At 44.5% G+C, this 21,904-nt stretch overlaps 1 protein-coding gene across 1 annotated transcript in view; it reads left to right on the top strand.

The window, feature by feature from the left end:
* The first annotated feature begins 14,730 nt into the window (after positions 1 to 14,730).
* LOC126427218 (inversin-like) overlaps positions 14,731 to 21,904 on the top strand; it is a 62,149-nt gene continuing 54,975 nt past the window's right edge. The window contains exon 1 of the mRNA XM_050089458.1: positions 14,731 to 14,815. The gene's annotated coding sequence lies outside the window, so the exon portion shown is untranslated. The remainder of the gene's footprint in view (positions 14,816 to 21,904) is intronic.

Here is a 21,904-nt window from a genome sequence, read left to right as displayed (position 1 = left end):
CGCAAGTAATGCGACGCTGCACGGAAGCGTCTGGAGGTCACCACGCTGCCAGTGTTGCCAACGACTGAATGGACGGCGGTACCAACTGCACTGTGTCGCGTGTTCAGAAAAACTAACGGCGTGATGTAGTCTCGTAATCAGGGACGTGCCGCGTCAGCTATTAAGGAAAATAAGTTTCTTCCAGCAAGCATCTAAGCTGTGGTAGCGAAGTCTGGGATGGTCAGATTAACAAATATATAGCGGCATCAGAAGCCAATTCTCAGTCACAGTAATCGAAGTGTACTATTCGAAAAAGAGGAAAAATTCTGTATCAGTTGTTCGCGTACTGTAACACACTGATACATAGCACAGCACAGGACAACATTCGAAACAACCAACTGCCAGGACACATTTATGAGTGACGATACTGATAAATAGCAGTTCCATAAACAGCGCATGTGTGTTTGTATGTGCCCATCTGAGTACATACGTGTGTGTGTGTGTGTGTGTGTGTGTGTGTGTTTGTAAATACACACAGAAAGCCTCTATCAAGTCCATGGTAGAGGCTACTTACACAGTAACAGTCACTGCTTTTCTTTCTATTCCATTCCAGAGGGCGGAAGAAATGACTGCTTTATAGCCTCTCTGTGCGCTGTATCAGTCTGATCTGTTTTCGCTGGCTCTACGATAGTGATACATGGGAGGCTGGTCTATGTTCCCAGATACGTCACTTCAATACTCTCAACTATTCCTCAAACTTTGGAGGTAGGCTTTCTCAGAATAGTTGTTCTACAGCGTGTTACAAAAAGGTACGGTCAAACTTTCAGGAAACATTCCTCACACACAAATAAAGAAAAGATGTTATGTGGACATGTGTCCGGAAACGCTTAATTTCCATGTTAGAGCTCATTTTAGTATCGTCAGTGTGTACTGTCCTTCCTTGATTCACCGCCATGATTTCATACGGTATACTCTACCTGTGCTGCTAGAACATGTGCCTTTACAAGTACGACACAACATGTGGTTCATGCACGATAGAGCTCCTGAACATTTCACTCAAAGTGTTCATAAGCTTCTCAACAACAGATTCGGTGACCGATGGATTGGTAGAGGCGGACCAATTCCGTGACCTCCACGCTCTCCTGACCTCAACCATCTTGACTTTCATTTATGGGGGCATTTGAAAGCTCTTGTCTACGCAACCCCGGTACCAAATGTAGAGACTCTTCGTGCTCGTATTGTGGACGGCTGTGATACAATACGCCATTCTCCAGGGCTGCATCAGCGATTCCATGCGACGGAGGGTGGATGCATGTATCCTCGCTAACGGAGGACATTTTGAACATTTCCTGTAACAAAGTGTTTGAAATCACGCTGGTAAATTCTGTTGCTGTGTGTTTCCATTCCATGATTAATGTGGTTTGAAGAGAAGTAAAAAAATGAGCTCTAACATGGAAAGTAAGCGTTTCCGGACACATGTCCACATGACATATTTTCTTTCTTTGTGTGTGAGGAATGTTTCCTGAAAGTTTGGCCGTACCTTGTTGTAACACCCTGTATATCATCGTCTGCCAGTTCTGGGTTTCAGCATCTGCATGGCACTCTCTCGTGAGTCAAACACACCTTTGGTTGTTCGTGCTGCCGTTCTCTGTATACGTTCAATACTTCCTAGCAGTCTTATCTGTAATGGATCGCACACACTTTATCACTGTTCTATGACGCACAGCACGAGAGATTTGTAAGCAGTCTCCTTTGTTGCTACCCAAAGTCCTGACTGCAAACCAAAGTTTGCCACCTGTCTTACCTAAGACAGAGCCTACATGGTCATTTCGTTTCATATTCCCACACTGAGTTCTTTTCATGAGCTGACTGAAGGGAATTGATACTGACACTACAATTATAGAATAGAACATTCCAGCGTCTTTTTGATATGAGCAATTGCACATTTCTGTACAACAAAGCAAGTTCGCAATATTTCCTGCACTTGTCGCTTCATCTGCATAGACACTGAGATTACTTTTAGTATTTTAGCGAAGTAATTGAGATGCAAGATGAGTAGGAAGGATCGCAACACACTTACCTGGGGCACACTTGAAGTCAGTTCCACACCTGTGGATAGGTCTCCATGGAAGCTGCGACTTCCCTAACACAAAATTCTTTGTTTGTGTGCGTGTGCGTACGAGCGCGCGCGTGTGTGTGTGTGTTTGTGCGTGCGTGCGTATGTGCGTAAAAGAGACATAGGCAGAGAGAAAAGCACATCACCAATGTGTGGAGATCGCCCTACGATGTCTCTCATGCTATTGTAGGTTATTGCTCGACATGACATATCTTTTGCTGGTCGTTAATGACTGTCAACTTCCTCCCCTTTGACTGGCTGATGGAAAGCAAATTCCGTATTTAATTTCATCGTTCTGATGCTAATGTGCCATTGGATTTCTGTGTTTTAATTTGCTTGCAACTAAATGATACAATTTCTAGTGGCCTGTGAACATTATTCAGTATGAGTCGTGCTTTGCACGTTTTAATAAAATAAAATACAGGATTGTTATATATCGGTTTATAAATTTGAAGTGGAATCCGTAACGATGCAAACAAGGCTGTTTACTAATGTTGTTACTGCTCTTTCTATGGACACTTTGTCTCAGACATCCCTTACTACTAGACTGAGTAAGGGCTGGTGTTAAATTCGTTGTCTATAAAAACGAGCTTGAACTATTTTCTAATCGCAGCCACCTTTTTTATGACAATCACAACAGAAATAGGTCTACATACTAACGTTAGCGTCCTGGTGGCTTACTAGAGAAGGTATGGTGAGTACAGATGAATGTGTGACTATGAAGTACTAAACAGCCTTTTATTATGTCGGCATAATTAGTAGTGCAGTTAATAAGTGGCAGGAATATGTAAGCCCTTCTCGTAAGTATCCAGCTATTCCGCTGTCTTATAAGGCCATTCTGTCTACTCAGAAAGTGGAATTAGCTGTGAAGTGAGCATCAAATTTTCTGAACAGAATTTCTTTCTGCAACATAACGTCGCCTTTAATGGCGTAAGGATTGCGTGTAAGCGATCTGCAGCCATAGAATATAATTACGGTGTCAGTACAGGCATGGCCTCTTCAGAAGTACCGCTAATTCTGTGGGCGCATTTCATAGGCATCATAATTACTGGCATTCGGTTCGTGGAATGATCTAGGTGTAAAGCCTGGGGAACCGTGGTACTACTCAATTCGTTAGAAAATCAAAATTTCAGTCTCACCACAGTTATTTAAAGGAAATAGGAAGCCCGGGTTCACTGGTGACGGACAAGTCTGTGATTGTTTTACTATTTTAATTTGACTCAAAACAGACTTTATTATAAACTTCAATTCGAACATTTGCCCTCTTACTGATGTAATGTAAAAGTCTTCACTTTGATTGAATTACATAAACACAAATAAGAATCATATTATTTTGCGTCCGCAAACAAAATCATTGATAGTAGGCACCGTGAATAATCAATAACAAACAATCGTTGTTGTTTAACCATGTCTCAAGAGACTAATAACACTAAAGTTACACAGCCACATCATAACACATAAACGTCCACAGTGAAACATGCTTATACTAAAACTACAAAATCGGCCACCAAGGTCGCAAAACTTACACATAGGAATAATAACAAGTTGCACGTTCATTAAACATACACAAATGATTAGCATAGGTGTTGAATAAGAAAAGCTAGTAATAACTCAACCAATAAAATGACTTACAGAAACTCCAATATTAACAAGGGGGCCACACTTAACTAACGGACATAATGACTCGGAATGATTCCCAAATTGCACTTAACTTTATAGAACAGCGTTAAGGCCCACAGCAGTGTTTGGAAGTAACAACGCTACGGCCGGCAGGCAATGCGAGCGTTCACTCCCCACGGCTTGTGCACAGGCTCACATAGCAGGCGGTGTATATTCGTAAATAGTCCGACCGGCCTCACAATGAGCGGTCCTGACAAGAATCCATAACCGCATCGACACCAGGAAACGAGCAGACTTCAGAAATGGCCTGCAGCACAAATACACTACTGGCCGTTAAAATTGCTACACCACGAAGATGACGTGCTGCAGACGCGAAATTTAACCGACAGGAAGAAGATGCTGTGATATGCAGATGATTAGCTTTTCAGAGCTTTCACACAAGGTTGGCGCCGGTGGCGACACCTACAACGTGCTGACATGACGAAAGTTTCCCACCGATCTCTCATGCACAAACAGCAGTTGACCGGCGTTGCCTGGTGAAACGTTGTTGTGATGCCTCGTGTAAGGAGGAGAAATGCGTACCATCACGTTTCCGACTTTGATAAAGGTCGGATTGTAGCCTATCGCGATTGCGGTTTATCGTATCGCGATATTGCTGCTCGCGTTGCTCGAGATCCAATGACTGTTAGCAGAAATAGGAATAGGTGGGTTCAGGAGGGTTATACGGAATGCCGTGCTGGATCCCAACGGCCTCGTATCACTAGCAGTCGAGATGACAGGCATCTTATCCGCACGGCTGTAACGGATCGTGCAGCCACGTCTCGATCCCTGAGTCAACAGATGGGGACGTTTGCAAGACTACAACCATCTGCACGAACAGTTCGACGACGTTTGCAGCAGCACGGACTGTCAGCTCGGAGACCATGGCTGCGGTTACCCTTGACGCTGCATCACAGACGGGAGCGCCTGCGATGCTGTACTCGACGACGAACCTGGGTGCACGAATGGCATCATGATGGTCGCATCCGTGTTTGGCGACATCGCGGTGAACGCACATTGGAAGCGTGTATTCGTCGTCGCCATACTGACGTATCACCCGGCGTGATGGTATGGGGTGCCATTGGTTACAAGTCTCGGTCACCTCTTGTTCGCATTGACGGCACTTTGAACAGTGGACGTTACATTTCAGATGTATTACTACCCGTGGCTCTACCCTTCATTCGATCCCTGCGCAACCCTACATTTCAGCAGGATAATGCACGACCGCATGTTGCAGGCTGTGTACGGACCTTTCTGGATACAGAAAATGTTCAACTGCTGCCCTGGCCAGCACATTCTCCTGATCTCTCATCAATTGAAAACGTGTGGTCAATGGTGGCCGAGCAACTGGCTCGTCACAATACGCCGGTCACTACTCTTGGTGAACTGCGGTATCGTGTTGAAGCTGCACGGGCAGCTGTACCTGAACACGCCATTCGAGCTCTCTTTGACTCAATGCCCAGGCGTATCAAGGCCGTTATTACGACCAGAGGCGGTTGTTCTGTGCACTGATTTCTCAGCATCTATGCACCCAAACTGCGTGAAAATGTAATCACATGTCAGTTCTAGTATAATATATTTGTCCAATGAATGCCCGTTTATCATCTGTATTTGTTCTTGGTGTAGCAATTTTAATGGCCAGTAGTGTATTAATCGCGCATACTCTTTTCAACGTCGTAGATGGCGGTACCACAGTTTCCTATTGAGGCGACTGTGAAATAAGATTGACGGTCTGATGACGCGGAGGTGATGACGCAGGGCCCTAACAGCGCTCCAGCGAGGCGCTCCTGGCTGTTCTCTACAACTGGCGGTTCCGTACCGCTCCGAAGAACGGGCAGAGCCAGCCGTAGCTTCTGCAGAGCCGTGGCTGCACACACGCGGAGCCCGCAATCTGCTCTCCGAGCGAGACTGCGTGGCTGCCGTCCAACGCCTTCCTGTTCGCCTGGGGCAACGCGGCATCCGACCTGCCGCACACTGAGTCTCCTGCAGGCGTTGAACACGGCGAGCTCAGCGTGAAGCGCGCTCCCTAACTGTACAGCTGACCGGCGACAGAGATACACGCCCACGATTTACTGCGCCTGTACAACGGTCCGTCCCGAAAACGTGGATCACCTGCACTTTTTTGCTCCCAACTGCCTGGTACTCTAGGGCCAACGGCTCCCGCCAGATCACCGAAGTTAAGCGCTGTTGGGCTGGGCTAGCACTTGGATGGGTGACCATCCGGTCTGCCGAGCTCTGTTTGCAAGCGGGGTGACCGCTCAGTGTCATTCAATACGATCACGACGACACCCCTCGATCCAGGTTAGCACTCGTGGTGTCACTCGCATTCATACATGGCAGTGGACGTTTGAAAATTCGTGACGCTAGCTCAATGGTCGTCAATTCATTTAAATGTTATTCCAGACTGACTCTTAATTCAATTACCGCCAAGGGGGTGAGGAGACAGAACACATCCTGGTGATACCAGCATTGTGCGCATTTAGATGTTTGATTAATCTGAATGGTTTGCAATCTTCCAGCGATTCTACTCGAACTCTATGCGTTCTCGCTTCCCGCGCCCGGGTTCCCGGGTTCGATTCCTGGCGGGGTCAGGTATTTCCTCTGCCTCGTGATGACTGGGTGTTGTGTGATGTCCTTAGGTTAGTTAGGTTTAAGTAGTTCTAAATGGCTGGCTCTGAGCACTATGCGACTTAACATCTGTGGTCATCAGTCCCCTAGAAGTTAGAACTACTTAAACCTAACTAACCTAAGGACATCACAGACGTCCACGCCCGAGGCAGGATTCGAACCTGCGACCGTAGCAGTCGCGCGGTTCCGGACTGAGCGCCTAGAACCGCTAGACCACCGCGGCCTGCTAAGTAGTTCTAAGTTCTAGTGGACTGATGACCATACATGTTAAGTCCCATAGTGCTCAGAACCATTTGAACTCTATGCTGATGTACCGACAAGGACCATTTTCGCAGATAAACATGCAAGTACGTGATGGATGTTCAGTTTCCCAATATAGTTCGTCGCACTCACACATTATACATCCGCTGTAAGAACAAATTTCATGCATTTACAGTTTTGGTGTCCCACAATATTGGTTGGCTAAATATTATGATTATGCGTTGTATACAACTTCCACAGATATTGTTTATCGTGTAGTCAAGACTACGTAATGAAGCCAATATCGTGGATAAAACTGAAATGTAGTCTGTTTATTAACACTTTTCTTTTCACCTACTGCCGGCCGGGGTGGCCGAGCGGTTCTAGGCGCTACAGTCTGGAACCGCGCGACTGCTACGGTCGCAGGTTCGAATCCTGCCTCGGGCATGGATGTTTGTGATGTCCTTAGGTTAGTTAGGTTTAAGTAGTTCTAAGTTCTAGGCGACTGATGATCTTAGAAGTTAAATGCCATAGTGCTCCGAGCCATTTGAACCATTTTTTTTTCGCCTACTAAATATGAAATATGAATCGGAATTGGAGGTGACGATCCTATCCTTTTTTTCAGTATTAGGATGGTCGATATCGTGTTCTGAATAACGCGTGTCATATAATGTCCAAATATCGGCACTTAAATGTCTATTCTTCGCTCTCGAAATGATCGATGTGATTGTCTTTCACACGCAGGGTACAATTTCACGGTGTATGCACTGTTTTTAGTATTTTAGGTCAGCGTTAATTAATATCTGGTAGTTAATAAGTGAACTATTTTTATGCTGGCGCGTTCTTTCTATCAGTTACCCCCGCAACCTTCCAAGGATAAGATTCTCTTAATGTTCCGCGCACACGCGTTTTGACAATTTTATGAAATGCAGAATTACGTAAACTATAGCTTTCCGTTGCGTACAATTTTCGTGGGTTCCACAACCATAATAGTTTCCCAAGAGTATTTTTCCCAGCTAACACAAAGTTCGAATTATGTTGTCGGAATCATTTTCACTGCACCCGACAATAAACGTCTCTGATCACGTCACACGTAATGTATTTTACACGTGCTTGAAGAGTCTATAAATAATCTCCTTAACGAATTTCGCAGTCGCGTACCACTTTTTCATCGACTAGCCCGATCGCAATAACTGAAGGCAGAGAGCTCAATAATGTGTTACATGTTCTTTTATATGTATTAAAAAAACAAACGCGCCCCTATATCTTTCTGTCCCGCTTGATCTTTGCTACTTTGCTTTTTATTACTTTTCATTATATTGCTTCTTAGTAATACTGTGTAGTTATTAAAGTTTCGTATTACTTTCCCCTTTTTAATTCTTCCAAAATAAAGTCTATTTATCCCCGATTTTAATTAATATGATAACTGACACGCCTGCCCGCAAAGTACCGTTATAGCGGGGAGCATTCAGACCTCGTGACGCAAAACTGAGGAACTGCTACTTGGTTGAGAAGTAGCGTCTCCGGTCTCGTAAACTGACATACGGCCGGGAGAGCGGTGTGCTGACCACATGCCACTCCGATCCGCCACCAGCGACGCCTGTGGGTTGAGGAAGACACGGCGGCCGGTCGGTTCCGTTGAGCATTCGTGGCCGGTAAAATAATAATGTTGCTGTTGTGGTCTTCAGTCCTGAGACTGATTTGATGCAGCTCTCCATGCTACTCTATCCTGTGCAAGCTTCTTCATCTCCCAGTACCTACTGCAGCCTACATCCTTCTGAATCTGCTTAGAGTATACATCTCTTCGTCTCCCTCTACGATTTTTACCCTCCACGCTGCCCTCCAATGCTAAATTTTTGATCCCCTGATGCCTCACAACACGTCCTACCAACCGATCCCTTCTTCTAGTCATGTTGTGCCACAAACACTTCTTCTCCCCAATTCTCTTCAATACCTCCTCATTAGTTATGTAATCTACCCATCTAATCTTCAGCATTCTTCTGTAGCACCACATTTCGAAAGCTTCTATTTTCTTCTTGTCCAAACTATTTATCGTACATGTTTCACTTCCATACATGGCTACACTCCATACAAATACTTTCAGAAGCGATTTCCTGACACTTAAATCTATAATTGATGTTAACAAATTTCTCTTCTTCACAAACGCTTTCCTTGCCATTGCCAGTCTACATTTTATATCTTCCCTACTTCGACCATCATCAGTTATTTTTCTCCCCAAATAGCAAAACTGCTTTACTACTTTAAGTGTGTCATTTCCTAATCTAAAGGTGGCGCAGTGGTTAGCACACTGGACTCGCATTCGGGAGGACGACGGTTCAATCCCGTCTCCGGCCATCATGATTTAGGTTTTCCGTGATTTCCCTAAATCGCTTCAGGCAAATGCCGGGATGGTTTCTTCGAAAGGGCACGGCCGATATCCTTCCCCATCCTTCCCTCACCCGAGCTTGCGCTCCGTCTCTAATGACCTCGTTGTCGACGGGACGTTAAACACTAATCTCCTCCTCCTCCTCCTCCTCCTAATCTAATTGCCTCCGCATCACCCGACTTAATTCGACTACATTCTCCATTATCCTCGTTTTGCTTTTGTTAATGTTCATCTTATATCCTCCTTTCAAGACACTGTCCATTCCGTTCAACTGCTCTTCCAAGTCCTCTGCTGTGTCTGACAGAATTATAATGTCATCGGCGAACCTCAAAGTTTTTATTTCTTCTCCATGGATTTTAATACCTACTCGGAATTTATCTTTTTTTCCCTTTACTGCTTGCTCAATATACAGATTGAATAACATCAGATAATAATATATATATAATTAGTAAGTTTGTTATTTTTTGGAATGTGTAATCAATAATTGATTAGTCAGGAGGAAAGCTACTAAATGAAAAGTAAAATTAATTTAAATATCTCATTCGCATACACAAATCACTTTCTTAATCTTTTTTACCTTTTGTGTTGTTTGAAGTGAAGATCAGTAGACTCTTAACGTGCTGGAAAAACGTTTAGTTTGCGATCTTAAAATCTCAGGGGAATGGAAAATTGTGTTCTCGCCTTGCGATAAAATTCAGATCAGTTCTAAATTAATTTCGTGGGTATCGCGTTGACAACGTAAGAAAAATGTAGTAAAGAAAAATCTGTGACATTTTATAAATTGGGGATTGATAACCATTACTATGAAATGAAAGCGGAAATGCCAAATTAAGCAAATATTATTTCACAAAGTAAGGTTTTTATAGAGACATCTGACATCTAGAACACTAATCTCACAGTTTTGAACAAAATAAAGAATTCTGCCATATTTCGGCGAAACAGGTAGAAATTACAGTAATCTCAGCTCGATTCTGGAGCGAAAGAAAAATATTGGTAGTAAAGTCATTTCGGTAATTGCAATTGCCGATAATAATGACACAACTAAACAAATTCCTAACAGGAATACAATTTCAGTTCATTTGAAACAAAATGGAAGAACATAGGAGTCTGATAGCGCAGGATGCTGTCGGAAAGGTGCGCGACCAAAGAGAGAAAGAAAAGACGAGCGCGCGTTCTTATGTGGACAAAATACAGACGATAATGCTACGCCGTTCTCATTATCCTAGACGTAGATATTCGCTGACTTGCAGCGCAGTTAATTGGCACAAAGATTAATTTATATCTTCAACTTTTGATATTTCAATAGGAAAGGAAAATGTACATTATTACGTCGCGGGCAGGACACAATTACACCAGTTCGGGCACAGTAAACTGCCGCTGTCAGAGCGGAAATTCTTTCGGTTAATCTCTGCAGTATCTCACAGTTATCTCGTCCAGATGCCTTTCCTCTGCTGAGCTCTCTTCGTTCTCCTTGTATTCCGCGATCGCTACTTTATATAGGACGTGAAATTCTTAGTATTTTTAGTCAGATCCATTGGCGATATTTTATTTACTAATTCATCGAACACTTATGCCATTGCACTCTTTGCGCTAATTTTGACTCACACTGGCAGTTGTTTGTCATCCTAACCTACACTTAGTTTAACCTATTATTTTTCATTGTCTCTTTGTTGGGATGCAAATATCTTATTTGTTTTTACACAAGCAATGAATCCTTTAGCTTTCGTTGTAGTATATAAAGGCTGAACTGACTGCTACAATGCTTCAAACTGAAAAGGAATAATTTTTCTCTAACTAGCTTTTTTTTTGGGGGGGGGGGGGAGGAGAATTAATATGCCCATGTTCTGTCCACGCACTTAGCTGCGTTGTGTGCCTGCAGGTAGTTTCTGTATAACAACGGATTTTTCAGATCTGCTGAAGTAACTGACATATCGTTTTATGCGTCCCAGTAAAGGCGAATAGAATGTTACATTATTACTACTTTGTTGATGCGCCGTATCACTGTCTTCTTCTTAGCGTTTTTCCCACACTAGCAGAGTTTGCTTGGTGACACATCTGACTGCATTTGGGTCTAATGGTTCAAATGGCTCTGAGCAGTATGGGACTTAACATCTGAGCTCATCAGTCCCCTAGAACTTAGAACTACTTAAACCTAACTAACCTAAGGACATCACACACATTCATGCCCGAGGCAGGATTCGAACCTGCGACCGAAGCAGTCGCACTGTTCCGGACTGAAGCGCCTAGAACCGCTCGGTCACAGCGGCCGGCCATTGGGATCTGTCAAGGGCGTTTTCATAGGTGGCATTGATGAATATGTTAAAAAACTAAAAACTCGCCTCGATTGCGAAAAAAGCATCTAGTGTTAAGCGTTAACTCAGGTTTCGGCGTAGATAACTACACCTTCTTCAGAACAACAATAAAACCCACAAGTGCCTAAGAAGACCTTTGTCAATGATTAAAAGAATACCATACCTTTACATTTATAAACGAAAAAGAAAAGGAAAACACAAACAGTACATATGTACAAAGTCAAAAGAACTACTTACCTTAATGGTGTACTCTCCACCTCACACCGGCCTATGTTCTATGGGCCATGACCTGCCATAAACTGCAGCTACAAACGGTCGCTCACTTAGAAGCCAGACCCGCTACCTAAGCACATGAGCAAGACAAGGGAAGTTACTTGAATGCGCGCGCACACGAATAGGAGAAACCTTATACATGGGTCGGGCCTAAATAGCCCATATATTCCCAACCGTGGATCAACGTATATCAAAAAATGAAATGGATAGAACAAGAGACGAGCTAAACAGGAGATGAAACCTAAAAATAACCGCAGACGGTTGCTTATGCTAGTAAAGGAACTTATATACACTCCTGGAAATGGAAAGAAGAACACATTGACACCGGTGTGTCAGACCCACCATACTTGCTCCGGACACTGCGAGAGGGCTGTACAAGCAATGATCACACGCACGGCACAGCGGACACACCAGGAACCGCGGTGTTGGCCGTCGAATGGCGCTAGTTGCGCAGCATTTGTGCACCGCCGCCGTCAGTGTCAGCCAGTTTGCCGTGGCATACGGAGCTCCATCGCAGTCTTTAACACTGGTAGCATGCCGCGACAGCGTGGACGTGAACCGTATGTGCAGTTGACGGACTTTGAGCGAGGGCGTATAGTGGGCATGCGGGAGGCCGGGTGGACGTACCGCCGAATTGCTCAACACGTGGGGCGTGAGGTCTCCACAGTGCATCGATGTTGTCGCCAGTGGTCGGCGGAAGGTGCACGTGCCCGTCGACCTGGGACCGGACCGCAGCGACGCACGGATGCACGCCAAGACCGTAGGATCCTACGCAGTGCCGTAGGGGACCGCACCGCCACTTCCCTGCAAATTAGGGACACTGTTGCTCCTGGTGTATCGGCGAGGACCATTCGCAACCGTCTCCATGAAGCTGGGCTACGGTCCCGCACACCGTTAGGCTGTCTTCCGCTCACGCCCCAACATCGTGCAGCCCGCCTCCAGTGGTGTCGCGACAGGCGTGAATGGAGGGACGAATGGAGACGTGTCGTCTTCAGCGATGAGAGTCGCTTCTGCCTTGGTGCCAATGATGGTCGTATGCGTGTTTGGCGCCGTGCAGGTGAGCGCCACAATCAGGACTGCATACGACCGAGGCACACAGGGCCAACACCCGGCATCATGGTGTGGGGAGCGATCTCCTACACTGGCCGTACACCTCTGGTGATCGTCGAGGGGACACTGAATAGTGCACGGTACATCCAAACCGTCATCGAACCCATCGTTCTACCATTCCTAGACCGGCAAGGGAACTTGCTGTTCCAACAGGACAATGCACGTCCGCATGTATCCCGTGCCACCCAACGTGCTCTAGAAGGTGTAAGTCAACTACCCTGGCCAGCAAGATCTCCGGATCTGTCCCCCATTGAGTATGTTTGGGACTGGATGAAGCGTCGTCTCACGCGGTCTGCACGTCCAGCACGAACGCTGGTCCAACTGAGGCGCCAGGTGGAAATGGCATGGCAAGCCGTTCCACAGGACTACATCCAGCATCTCTACGATCGTCTCCATGGGAGAATAGCAGCCTGCATTGCTGCGAAAGGTGGATATACACTGTACTAGTGCCGACATTGTGCATGCTCTGTTGCCTGTGTCTATGTGCCTGTGGTTCTGTCAGTGTGATCATGTGATGTATCTGACCCCAGGAATGTGTCAATAAAGTTTCCCCTTCCTGGGACAATGAATTCACGGTGTTCTTATTTCAATTTCCAGGAGTGTATGAAGCTACCTATGACAACAGGAGGTACTCTTAGAAACTATACCTAAAGCCAGTAGTTAGCATGGGGGGGGGGGGGGGGGGGGTGAGGGGACGTAATCTAAAGACGTCGTGGTAATAAAGATATAGGGATAAAACGTGAGGTGTACAACAGGCTAAAACCACCTTCATCGTAAAAGGAAAATGAGGATAAAAAGAAAGAAGATGAACAGCTTGACCAACCGCGCTCGCCAATCAGCGCGCGCGTGTGATAATCCCCAGATCATCAGATTTACAAGTATGAAGAACAAAGTAAAGGCGCGAAACCTTCAAAAATTTTCTATTTCTTAGTAGGAGTTGGTCATTGAGGATGTTGTCTTTAACATGTTGTGGATGCTTAAACATCTGTATTTCTTACAAAACATCCAGTTTTAAGCCCTTAACCTCGGCATGAAGTAACTCGATATTTACTGGAGGGCTCGGCGCATGAGCCGTTTGCACAAGGTGTTCCGCATAAGTAGAGCCCTTAGTACCGTCACCGCTTCTAGTAGGGATATGCTCTTTATACCTGAGACCCAGAGCTCGTCCCGTTTGCCCGATGTAAAATTTTGAACAATCCGCGCATGTAATTTTATATACTCCTGATTGGGAAAGTGTATCGCTCTTACTCTGCAAGGAGTAAATTAAATTCCTATGTAAACTATTATTAGTAGAATAGGCGACTCTGAAATTATGGGCTCGCCCCAATTTGTAACTTATATTGCCTATGTAAGGGATAGAAATCGTTGCCATCTGTTTGTCATCTAACGCATCTCCTAGGGTGGAAGACGTCATATTATTTTTATTTATTTACTTGTTATACATCTGTCTTACCAACTGAGGCCTATGGCTATTATTTATAGCAATATTCTCAAGTGTGACCAGTTCAGTTTCTACCGCATCTGGTGCAAGAGGGATAGCTGTAACTCTGTGAATATTAGAATGAAAAAAGGCCATCTTATGGGCGTACGGATGGGCCGAGTTTGCAGGTATAATATTGTCGGAAAACGTGTTTTTCCGAAAAATATTAAATTCAATGCGGTTGTCAACCACAGTTAAAGTGAGGTCCAAAAAATTTAAGGATCGGATTCTCGCTCAATTGTAAAACTGATATTATGGTGAAGCTCATTAAAAAATCGAAAAAAAATGGCCTACATCACTTTGAGAACCATCAATGATTAATAGAATGTCATATCCTTCTTGATACTGTCCGTGCGTCGTGTGCGTATTGTATTACTGTATGACGTCAGTCGCAGCAAGGCGTTCGTGGAGAAAGGCTGCAAGACGCGAAGGTCACGCCTCGCGCCGTTGGCCTACCGCCAGCAATCGGCGAGAGGGGGGGGGGGGAGGGGGAGAGGGAGGGTCCCGCGTGACGTCAGAGCTACTGCGGCGTTGGCTGTTGGGCAGTCGTTCGCGAGAAGTGTCAGACAGAGCGTGCCGCGCCGACTTCGGTCTACGCAACAGGGCAGGCGTGTGTTCCGAGTGTACAGCAGGTAGGAGCGCTGGGCCTGTTCTGTAAGACGCGATATTATAAAGTCAGACATCCAGGTACTTAACTACTGGAGCAGGGTGCGTAGCTGGAAGTGGGGAGTCGCGAAACGTGTGGCCTCAAAAGGAGACAGCTGGCGAGTGCCGTCCGCCCGGCTCCAGTGTCCACTGGTGTGGAATGCCTGACATTTGCCGCGCCGGACATTTGCCACTCTTGCCCCTTCCCCAGGTATAGTATGTCAGTAAACTGAAGAGCGAACGAGCGAGTCCCCACTCTGCCAACCCAGCTACGTCACAGGGTTGCTTCTAAGATAAGTCGTAGGGTCAGTATTGCCTCACGTGTTCCAATATGTCTACAGAATCCAAACTGATTAAGACCATAAGGAATAAAAAAAACGATAGATTCTTCCGAAACACAACAACATAGAGTAAATATTATTAACATAACAACGGAAGTCAGGATTATCCTACAAACATAGAACCGAATGCCTGTTCATGTTCCTCTATTGCTTTGCGTAAAACGAACCCCATATAATGGAATCAGTCTGTAGAATTTAAGGCCTGTTCTTAATATGTGTTTCTACTAAAAGGTACAAATTTCCTTTAAAGGACTACATTGAAACTTAACAATTCTTGCAACACGAAGAGTGTTTAAAAAGTAAGCAGATATTCGTAATTTTCCGTGTTGTATTAGTCCGATCTGCACTACTTTTTTGTCACATGCCTGAAAAGTATGTGTACAATGTTATGCATATTGGATATTTACTGTGTTGTCAGCTGTCAGAAAGGTTACATGTGTTTTGGTAGCATCAACGATTATTTGTTCTGTATAAAAATAAATTAGAGAATCTAATTAAATTTTGTTATAACAATGAAATAAAGTGTATGAAATTTTTAGAACTGGTAAATATTGCTTTTGGTGAGCCTGTTATGAGTAAACAAAGGGCAGACAAGTAGGTATAAACATTTCAAAGCAGGCCTTAAAGGACAGTGGTTTTACAAGCATCGATGAGATGAAAAATGCACAGTTAAGAGACGTATAAACTGTCCCGAAGAAACAGCTCCTAAAGTGTTTCGGGAATTGGAAAAAGCACTGGCATATATATAGTATGTATTGGGGAATATTTTGAAGAGGATAAAAATGGTTCAAATGGCTCTGAGCACTATGGGACTCAACTTCTGAGGTCATAGGCACCGCTCGGCCACTCCGGCCGGCCGGCTTTTCTCCCAAAATTATGAGTTTTCCTTCGTGGCGATTCCAGTAAACCATACGGCCTATTTTTCCGTTCCTTACTTATGTGCCCTATTGGGTGAGGCTGACGTTTGCATAGTTGCAGCCCTTTGATTGGGACTGGTAATAGTAGCCAACAGTTCTTTTTGTGTCGCCTCCTTAACACACGCTGTAATAACGTTAGAGACGATCGAACGCTCGTTACTCCACAAATACCTCCTGTTCTTCGAATGCTGCACATTTTCTTGCAATGCTTGACGATTATCCGTCACTTCCGGATATCGAAGTACATCAGTAAGTATACTAAGTTAACTCACTGACACTGGCAACTAAGATCCCACGAACAGAAACGACGTATATCACCGCACGCCGATCTACACCGCTACACCGATAACGGGCAACAAATTTTGGGTGCCACTGTAGGCCAGTGGCAGCGTTCTTCTGGGAAAGACCAATTCCCCCACCAAAACCGCTGCTCGCTCTAGAGACAGACTAATGTAGTGATCCCTCAGGTAAGGGATGCCCTTCCAAACCTCCGTCTCCACATCTTACTCGATACAACCAGTACGTAAGGGACCTTCTTCTTCGACATCTCGGCGAAATACAGAGATTCTTTCCCGAAATCGAAATATTTATAACATTTGGAAAACGAAAGCAATACCGACGATTATGTCAGTATGTAATTAGTTCTGATCAGTATAAATATAGATCCCTCTGTCTGTACGGTAGCTTCCTTTCACGCTTACCGATTGCGATAGACAGTCCATCGCCATAGGAGCAACAAGAAAGGAACGATATAAAGAGAATGCGAATGTACGCTAAACATTTCTTATTGACCACTGCATTTCTGCCTACTTTAATTACTACAACTGCATGCCCAAAACACACTAAGGAAAGAAGAAATGGGAATGTGAATGTTTGGAAAGAAGAACGACATACTCCATATTAATTTACTCTCTAAAATCGGATATCCCTTGCAGCGAAACATTAGTTAATAAAGTGTAGCGGTACAATGTTCAAAAAATAACTGAAAATACGTTCACTAAATAGAGATAAGAACATCTATGACTGACATGTCATCTAAAGTCGACGTACAATTTTAAAATGTTAGAAATAAGGTTCAAATGGCTCTGAGCACTATGCGACTTGACTGCTAAGGTGGTCAGTCCCCTAGAACTTAGAACTACTTAAACCTAACTAACCTAAGGACATCACACACATCCATGTCCGAGGCAGGATTCGAACCTGCGACCGTAGCGGTCGCGCGGTTCCAGTCTGAAGCGCCTAGAACCGCTCGGCCACAGCAGTCGGCTAGAAATAAGGAAATGAAGTAATACAGAATGCTATACTTGTAACGTACGTTGTTGTTCTACAGTGTTTAGCTCTGGTATTTACAGGGTCACAGAGAAAGCATCCTAGGTTTTGGTGGGAAAAGCCGTAATTGTGATGATCCGCACTACAACAGAAACAGGAAGCACAACTTAAGGAAAAATAATGTAATGTGTGTTTCAGCTCACAAGCGACATTCAAGCGGATAGTTCCTGTGACTTAGTATGGGCAGAGGTTATAAATAAATTAATAACTGGCTCCTTTTACCAACCCCCTGTCTCAGATGAAACAGTTGCTGAGAAGTGTAAAGAAAACTTGAGTCTCATCACAAATAGGTACCCTACTAATACAATTATAGTTGGCAGTGACTTCAATCTACCTTCCATATGTTGACATTTTTAGACCCTATTGTAGATAGAAGACAACTTCCGTAATTGTTCTTAATGCTTTTTTTTTAAAATTAATTTGAACAATTAGTTCACGAGGCCATTCAAATTGTAAATGGTTACGAAAACACACTTGACCTCTTAGCTACAAATATTCCTGAGCATTACGACGGATACAGGGTTTAGTGAACACACAGTCGTAGCGAGGCTCAATTCCGTAACAAAGAAATTCACCAAAACTAGACGCGAGATATATCTATTTATAAAAGTAGCTAAAAATTCGGTTGACGTCTTTCTAACACTCTCCAACCTCCACAAACTATGTAAGTGAAGACCATATGTGGCTTAAGTTCAAAGAAATAGTATCAACAGCACTCGAGAGATTCATACCAAATAAATTAATAAGAGACGGAACTGATCTACATCTACATTTATAGTCCGCAAGCCACCCAACCGTGTGTGGCGGAGGGCACTTTACGTGCCACTGTCATTGCCTCCCTTTCCTGTTCCAGTCGCGTATGGTTCGCGGGAAGAACGACTGCCGGAAAGCCTCCGTGCGCGCTCGAATCTCTCAGATTTTACATTCGTGATCTCCTCGGGGGGTGAAAGTAGGGGGAAGCAATATATTCGATACCTCATCCAGAAACGCACCCTCTCGAAACCTGGCGAGCAAGCTACACCGCGATGCAGAGCGCCTCTCTCGCAGAGTCTGCCACTCGAGTTTGCTAAACATCTCCGTAACGCTATCACGCTTACCAAATAACCCTGTGACGAAACGCGCCGCTCTTCTTTGGATCTTCTCCCATCTCCTCCGTCAACCCGACCTGGTACGGATCCCACACTGATGAGCAATACTCAAGTATAGGTCGAACGAGTGTTTTGTAAGCCACCTCCTTTGTTGATGGACTACATTTTCTAAGGACTCTCCCAATGAATCTCAACCTGGAGCCCGCCTTACCAACAATTAATTTTATATGACCATTCCACTTCAGATCGTTCTGTACGCATACTCCCAGATATTTTACAGAAGTAACTGCTACCAGTACTTTTTCCGCTATCATACAATCATACAATAAAGGATCCTTCTTTCTATGTATTCCCAATACATTATATTTGGCTATGTAAGGGGTCAGTTGCCACTCCCTGCACCAAGTGCCTATCCGCTGCAGATCTTCCTGCATTTCGCTACAATTTTCTAATGCTGCAACTTCTCTGTATACTATAGCATCATCCGCGAAAAGCCGCATGGAACTTCCGACACTACCTACCAGGTCATTTATATATGTAAACAGGAAGACGTAACTCTCAAACTTTATCGAGAAAGCAGCCATGTTACACAAAACACGACAGAAAGCTGCTGCAGGAGCACCGAAAAAGGCACGTATAATTTAGACGAACGCAAAATCTCCAAGATTGGTGAAGTATTATTACTGAGGCTCGAAATTTGGCGCGGATTTCAATGCGAGGTGCATTTAATAGTTTCCACAACGAAAGTCTCTCTGGAAAGGTGGCAGAAAATCCAATGAGATTCTGGTTCTATGTTAAGTAAACCAGCGGAAAGGCCCAGTAAGCGATGAGGTGGAGGAGGGGGGGGGGAGGAGGGGGAGACAAGTGACCCAACCCTTCGGAGCAGGTAAAACCGTGGCAAATGTCCGGCGTGGAAAATGTCCGCACACCCTGGTGCGAGTGGCTGCGCGAATTTCGCGGAATCGCATTCTATGGGCTTTCGTGTTCACAAGGTTCATTTGCAGTAAAACATGCATACCGCGCAGCAACTATTACGTCGATTATGTAAATCAAAACGTATCGTAGTGACCAAGTGTGTAAATAGCGTTGCATGTCGGCGTCGGTATTTCGCTTACTTTTCTGTAAGAGTAACTGCGTGGTCATTTGCTGCCAGTACCACAAAATTTGAAGCAACTTCCTATGATTTCTTCAATTTCAATTACTACGACTTCCGACTCTCGCTTATTGTGCGAAAACTCTATTAGTTTCTGTGTACGCCTAAATGGACAATGCTAGCGGGTCAGATTGAAGGCGCACTCATTTTGATTAATTTTTCTTTTCCTACGAGTATACAAGACAAGAGGAGATGTTGAGTCATAAGCTGATTTACCAAAATCTTTACTACCAATTTCAAACATATGATAGGTACGATAGGCAATTACATCTCTATCATTAAAACTTTCAAGACCAGGTACACTAGAAACTCCGCTACCACCTCTTACTATGGCAACGGTGAACCATCCATTTCCATGTGAAAAAGTGTCGTTTATATCCACGCTAAAATTAAGAGAACATCCAAGAAATACACAAGGTCCATAACACTCTTCACTGGAATGCGATTTTTCTTGTCTCCTGATGTTGTAAGTTCAATGCTAGCGGGTCAGAGTGAAAGCGCACGGCTAGACAGACACAATTTTTGCGTAGAGAAAGTAATAGCAATGTGGACATTACAATGGTAATAGCGATCATAATTTTAATACGTGAGCATCGAAAATTGAACTAAACATTTTTAAATTAATTATATAAAGATGTCAATGAAACTTATACAATTCTGAAGGAACTTCTACATCTACATATATACTACGCTAGCCACCAAGCGGTGTGTGGCGGAGGGCACAATTCGCGCCGAAGTCATATTCCCCCTGCCCCCCCCCCCCTCCCCGCCCCTCTGTTCGCCGGCCGCGGTGGTCTAGCGGTTCTAGGCGCGCAGTCAGGAACCGCGCGACTGCTACGGTCGCAGGTTCGATCCTGCCTCGGGCATGGATGTGTCTGATGTCCTTAGGTTAGGTAGGTTTAAGTAGTTCTTAGTTCTAGGGGACTAATGACATCAGATGTTGAGTCCCATAGTGCTCAGAGCCATTTGAACCCCCCCCTCTGTTCCACTCAAAGATCGCGCGAGGGAAAAACGGCTGTCTGACACGCCTCAGTACGAGCTCTAATTTCCCTCATCATTGAATGATGATCATTGCGCGACTTGAAAGTTGGTGGTAATAATATATGCTCTACATCCTCGGTGAAGATCGGATTTCGGGATTTAGTGAGCAGCCCCTTCTGTTTAGCGCGCCGTCTATCTTCAAGAGTGTACAACTTCAAACTTTCTATGAGATTTGTAACGCTCTGGCGATGGCTAAATGTACGTCACGAATCTTGCCGCTCTTCTTTTGACCTTCTCAGTCTTTCGAATCAGACCCAAATGGCGAGGGTCCCACCCAGACGAACAAAACTCCAAAACTGGACGAACTAACGTATTTTAAGCTATTTCCTTTGTTGAAGGACTGCATCGCTTCAGGATTCTACCAATAAACCGCAATCTAGAGTTCGCCTTGCCCGTTACTTGTGTAATCTGATCATTCCATTTGAGATCATTTCGAATAGTCACATCCAGATACTTGACAGACGTTGCCGCTTCCAAAGACTGGGCATTTATGTTGTACTCGTACATTAATGGGGATTTTCGCCTTGTTATACACAGTAGGTTACACTTACTAATATTGACAGATAACTGCCAGTCATTACAAAAAAATGGTTCAAATGGCTCTGAGCACTATGTGACTTAACTTCCGAGGTCATCAGTCGCCTAGAACTTAGAACTAATTGAACCTAACTAACCTAAGGAAATCACACACATCCATGCCCGAGGCAGGATTCGAACCTACGACCGTAGCGGTCGCTCGCTTCCAGACTGTAGCGCCTAGAACCGCACGGCCACTCCGGCCGTCCCAGTCATTACACTACGCATTTATTTTCTGCAAATCCACACTGATTTGTTCACAACTTTCGTGTGATACTACTTTCCTGTAGACAAAAGAAAAAAAAAAAAAAGATTCAAATGGCACTGAGCACTATGGGGCTTAACTTCTGAGGTCATCAGTCCCCTAGAACTTAGAACTACTTAAACCTAACTAACACAAGGACATTACACACATCCATGCCCGAGGCAGGATTCGAACCTGCGACCGTAGCGGTCACGCGGTTCGAGACTGTAGCGCCTAGAACCGCTCGGCCACTGCGGTCGGCACAAAAGAAAACAAAATCATGTGTATACATAGTCATTAGGTGAGAAAATATAGTCATACAATCACATACACACCCACAGACACACACACACACACACACACACACACACACACGCACTAGAAAAG

Source organism: Schistocerca serialis, chromosome 11, assembly GCF_023864345.2.
Source record: "Schistocerca serialis cubense isolate TAMUIC-IGC-003099 chromosome 11, iqSchSeri2.2, whole genome shotgun sequence".
NCBI lineage: Eukaryota > Metazoa > Arthropoda > Insecta > Orthoptera > Acrididae > Schistocerca > Schistocerca serialis.
This window is presented reverse-complemented; position numbering and strand designations above follow the sequence as displayed.